Consider the following 6,178-nt stretch of genomic DNA (forward strand, 5'->3'; position numbering starts at 1 on the left):
GAAATAGGTTTTGCAGCTGTTTGAGCTAAGATTTTCAAGTTATTCACAAAATGAAAACCCATACTTTGTTTCAGGCGAGAACTCCATTCAAATGCATGTAACAGCGAGAAACGCACTGTCTTGGCGAAATAAAGCGATTTTCATTAAGTTCATAAAGACAGCTGTAGCTTTTGATAGAAGACTCGGACACACATATTTCAGGCTTTGCCTTATAGAATTGTAATGGCGTGTAATAGCGAGAAACGATGGAATTGTTTCCCGCTATTAACCTGAGTACCGAAAGATCGCTACTCAGCGGAGTCCGCTGTTCTCACCGGCTCTAGTGATCCTCGATCTCCCGGTCTGCTATGGAGCTGGTGGTTAACAGACGTCTCCGAAAACGTAGGAACTCGTATATGATGTTTTGATAAATGAGCAGATATTTAAAGCTTACACAGCTACATTCTCTCTTGAAAATAACTTAAAAGTTTATTTTGTGACCCAGAAAGAGTAATATTTAAAAGTTTTTAGCCAGCTCCTCCGCCATTGCCACGTATGGGATTTGGACAAATCCATTCTGGAATATTTAGCTGTAAAAAGTACACGCAAGTCACCACCGATGCATGCTCGATAAAACAGGCAGAGCGAGAAGGACTTCCGGGTCAAGGCTGGCGGCGCAATGGACGCATAGTCACTGAGCTCTGTTCCAACTGAACTAAATTACGGCCTCCAGACTCGAAAGTAATAACGCCAGACCTTTTAAAAAGGGATGAAAAAGGGAAAATCCAAAAGAGGACAGAAAAGCACTAACCAGTCGAAGATTGAGGGGGCAAAGATCCAAAAAAGAATGGAATCACACGATAAGGAAGATGGTGGCTGGTTGCTACCTAGCCACGAGTCAGCGTTGCCTGAGTCTGGAGGAGATAGCATCATCCTCCAGGAGATCGCAAAAGTGTCCAAGGAGCTGGTCAGCTTTAAAGATAAAGTTCAAGAATCACTGTTGGGACTCAGGGAGGACATTGGCAAAAAGCTGGCAGACGAGTTGGCAACGTTTAAACAGGAGCTAAACCAAAAGCTACTCGAATGTGCGGCTACACAGCAGTCACAGGGTAAAGCCATTGCGGAGGCAGAGGGACGTATAGCCGAGATAGAGGAGAGTGGAATGGTGACAAAAGAGGCCTTACTCGGTCTATTGGAAGGACAGTGCAAGCTTCGAGAAAAGGTTATTGACTTGGAGAGCAGATCCAGGAGGAATAATATCCGAATTTACGGGGTACCCAAGGACTCAGAGGGCGAGTCGATAATTGCCTTCGTACAATATCTGCTTCAGAAAGAACTGCCTATACCTGAAGGTATGTTCCTCCAGATCCAGCGAGCGCATAGAGCCCTGTCACGTAAGCCTGGGCCAGACGCGACACCGAGATCTATAATCATCAACTTCCTTCAGTTTGATGTAAAAGAGATGGTCCTTAGGCTTGCCTGGAAGAAAAAAGTGTTGCTGGGAAACAAGCAGATTTTTTTTGACCACGACTATGCCTATGAAGTTATGGAGAAACGCAAATCCTACACGGGAATAAAAAAGGCACTGAAAGAGAGGAACATTCGGTTCCAAACGCCCTTCACGCGGATTCGCATCCACTGGAGCGCCGGCCCACGGACTTACGAGGATGCAGAAGACGCAGCGAAGGAGCTGAGAGCACGGGGCATTGAGGTGGCCCCAACACGCGCGAACCCGGGACTCAGCACCAAAGAGAGGGTACGTAACACATTTTCATGGCATGGAGTGGATACGGAGAGGGACAGAGGGCCACGAATGGAAACTCGAGTCCGACGCAAACTGCGGGAATATAGAAGAGACTATTAAATATGAATGACAGGGAGGTTAAGAGCTATGCTCACAAGCAAGCAGACTATATAAAAAGGTAATATGCACCATTTGGTTTCATTGCTGTTCAAGTCGGTGTGTTGATAGTTCAGTTGATCGGATTTATAAGTTACCGTATATGTTGGACTCATCTAGGGTAAGTGGGATGTACCTGCTGGACAGTCGCCCCACCACTAGGGAGAGCCCCCACCGTATGGTGGGTCCTTTCTCTCCTCTCCCCAACAGAGACCTAAAGGGGTCGAACGATCCCGAGTATTTGGAGGACTCTATATTGGTTCTATTGTTCTTGTGTACTTATCTTAGTTTTGTGTTAACAGTGGGGGCGCAGTGTCTCTGTGACATTTGGAATGCACATTCATGGCATCATAATAAAGCCCAATGTTAAAGGTACTCTCACTTAATGTAAATGGGCTCCAAAGACCGGCAAAGCAGGGAAAAATTCTTAGAAACTGAAAAGAGAGGATATTGATGTGGCATTTCTACAAGAGACTCATTTGGTGGGCCTTGAGCACGAGAAACTTAAGAGACAAGGTTTCAAGCATGCTTATTACTCTTCAAATGGTTTAAGACATACGAGAGGGGTGGTTATTTTAATATCAGGGAGGGTTATTTTTGAACATATTGCTACAATTAGGGATAGAGAAGGCAGATTTATCCTGGTACAGGGCAAATTGGATGGGGAATTGATCACGTTCTATAATGTTTATATTCCTCCAGGTTCCACATTTGACTTCTATAGGCAAACATTCGAGAAAGTAGTGACAGAGGCACAGGGATTACTTGTCTGTGGAGGAGACCTTAATATTACATTAAAACCACATCTGGACACATCGGGGATGAGAATATCTCAATCACAAACACTAACTAGAAAACTGAACCTTCTGATAGAGGAGATGGGATTGGTGGATATTTGGAGGCATCTCAACTCAACAGCAAGGAACTATACTTTCTATTCACCTCCACATGCAACCTATTCGAGAATTGACTACTTCCTCACTTTTGGTACTGACATGAACAGAGTACATGAGTGCCATATCGGGTCAATGGACGTTTCCGACCACTGCCCTCTATATTTATCTTTAAAACTTACTCAAAGGAGAAAAATAACCAACTGGAAATTAAATTCTAGTATACTGAATGAACAGACATGTGAACAGTTGACAAAAGACATTGCTGAATATCTGGAATTCAATGATAAAGATGAGTTACCCCCACCGATTTTGTGGGATGCGTGCAAAGCAGTGATGAGAGAAAAAGTTATTGCTATAACCTCTAACATTAAAAAATCCAAAGTTGCAAGATTCCAGAAGCTGCAGTCGGAACTATTACAATTAGAGGCCACACATAAAAATACTATTGATAATAAGACAAAATTAGAAATGGCAAAGAAGAGAAATCTAATTGATGAGATATACACCCAAGACGTCCAAACGAAACTAATGTTGACCAAGCAAAGATATTACGAGGGGGGAGTTAAATATATGAAACAACTGGCATATAGATTAAGGAAACAACAAGCAGACAGAACAGTATACAGGATAAGGGATCCAGAAACCAAAATGGAAATGCAGGGTATAGAGGAAATCAAGGATTGCTTTAAGAGATACTATGAAAAATTATATTTACAACCACCCACAAGTAATGATGATCAAATGGAGAGTTTGCTTGACATGTTACACCTCCCTAAACTCACAGCAGAAGAAAACAAGTTAGTGAAGCAAATTACAAGGGAAGGACTTCACTTGGCGATTGGTAAACTCAAGGCAAACAAATCTCCAGGTACAGATGGCTTTACTGCGGAGTCGTAGCCTATAAGAAATTAAGGGAACCTCTGACACCGGTCTTACTTAAAACATTTAACTGGGTCCTTACGAAGGGGGAAGCAGCCTCCTCATGGAAACAAGCCACAATTTCTATTATACCTAAAGATGGTAAAGACAAATTAGAATGATCCAATTATAGGCCAATAAGTGTATTAAATGTAGATTACAAATTGTTTATGTCAATCATAGCACGGAGACTTGAAGGGATCATCCCAAGGATAATAAATCTAGATCAAACCGGATTTGTTAAGTCGCGCCAAACCCATGATAGTGTTAAGAGAACTCTGCAAATTATTAGACATATTAATTTAAATAAAATACCAGCTATACTATTGAGTCTAGACACTGAAAAAGCTTTTGACTCTGTGAGATGGGAATTTTTATTCCGAGTAATGCTTAAATTTGGGTTTAATGGGTCGATCATTACAATGTTGAGGGCTTTGTATAGTAGTCCAACTGCAAAAATAAAGATCAATGGTGAACTTTCAGATGCTTTTAAGCTTGAAAGGTCCACAAGACAAGGATGCCCACTGAGTCCACTCTTATTTGCCATTTTTATAGAGCCGTTGGCTCAATGGATTAGGCAGAATGATAGAATAAAAGTGTTACGGGTTCGAAATTGAGGATGAGAGTAAAACAATGATGGTCCAGAAGAGGTCAATCAAACAATTGATTTTAATGAATACACGCAGCGTGGAGAGGTGTAAACTGCAAAACAGTTGTACATCTCTGCCCAAAATACACTCTAGATTGCTTTTATAACATCAGGGTATTGTAACGCCCCTTCTTGCGTTTACAAGCACATAATTTGCATGTACAGAACATTCATGTATTTTAAGAATTAAATGCAACATAGAGGTTCCTCCTTGTGGCATACTCTTCCGAATATGGTGATGACCTAAGGCCTTTGAGGTCACCCTGGACTGGACATCCTTCCGTCACCTGTAACTAAGCAAACTCAAATACCACAAGAAGCTGAATACATTCAGGCCTTTGCTCAGCTACTATTTTACTGTAACAATATACTCAGCATATGAGTTATGATACATATATATTTAACTCAATCATTTTAAAGTAGTTATAACTGCACCTGTAATAAACATGTTAATATTTGATTATGATAACCCCTATAATATAAATTATAACATAATGCCAGCAGCTTCAATAAACACTTTGATGAAATGATAATTAATGCAATGATAAGATGATGGTTATGTAAAATAATCCCTGTAATTCCACAACCCCCCTTTTGGCGTCTTCCAAAGACGTCACTACACCATTCAGGTCCACTACCTTCGCTCTGACCCTCTCTTGGCGCCCCTGACTCAGCAAACCAGACAATAACCTCACGTCATCTAGGTGGTCCAGTAATAAAACGCCAGCTCCCACTTGAAAACACTTCATGCTTAAGTGGTCTCTGCTCCTTTCCTGGGTCCCTCTCTAGTGGAAATCTAGTGGAATGGACCCTCGTCATCAATCACTAAGTAAACTGAATTGGCGCAGGTCTCAAATAAGAAGTAGAAGACACTTGGGCCTTCGCTCAGGCCTGCTACTAGATTTATGTGTATTGTAAGCATGCATGCAATTAACCTGCTATGTTCTCATCTTCCCTCAACATGTATCACCTGGACACTCTCACCAGTGAAGCTTAAAACCCTTTTGGACGGAACATCAACTCTAAACAAGCACAGTTATGCAATGTGTATAAAATGAACTAAACCTGTGAATAGAATGAATGTGATGACAACCCTATTCAATGCAATATGAACCCTGTAGACAATATTACTGGTAAACAATGCTGTAAAACATGTTCTTAATGCAATCATAATAATGCAGATTATATAATAGGAATAAAGAATTTCCCTCAACCCAGGCAGGGTTCGCAACCCTCGCCATTATCTTTACCAACCATCCTCTGACACAAGGAATGATACCACAACTAGCGATGACCAATATTCCCAAAAGTACAGTCAAAGTAAACATCACTGACACTTGCCAAGTTTACTTGGCCACACCTTTCCATTGTCCAAACACAGATGTCATCCAGGACGCCAGCAGATTTTCGATACCTGAGTGCTCATGCATGGTTTTAGATAATTCGATTTTGCTCTCCCATCAGTGAACTCGGACCAAATTGTTCTGCGAACCCCATCATGGCGTCCCTGGTTTGGTTAGAGAGTCTCAGCAGGTTATAATGAACATAATGCGGCCAACATTTTTCTTAGGCGTTACCCAAAGAAATATACTCTCCAATCCTGCAACTACCTGACTTACCAGCTTGCACTCATTAGGAACTCCCCTGGGCACTCCTATGGAGTCTATCCAGGTCGGCGAGTTCAAACGAGGATCATATGCATGGGTAGTCTAGGTCCCTCTTTTGGCCAAAATGTATCTCTTACGTATGGCAGCTAAAGTTCACGTGTTATGTTGTGGAATAGCCTTTACCTGGTTTCCAATAAGCATGATCGGAGCTCCCAATCGCACCATCGCA

This window comes from Oreochromis aureus, linkage group 16 (genome assembly GCF_013358895.1).
Source record: "Oreochromis aureus strain Israel breed Guangdong linkage group 16, ZZ_aureus, whole genome shotgun sequence".
Classification (NCBI taxonomy): Eukaryota; Metazoa; Chordata; class Actinopteri; order Cichliformes; family Cichlidae; genus Oreochromis; species Oreochromis aureus.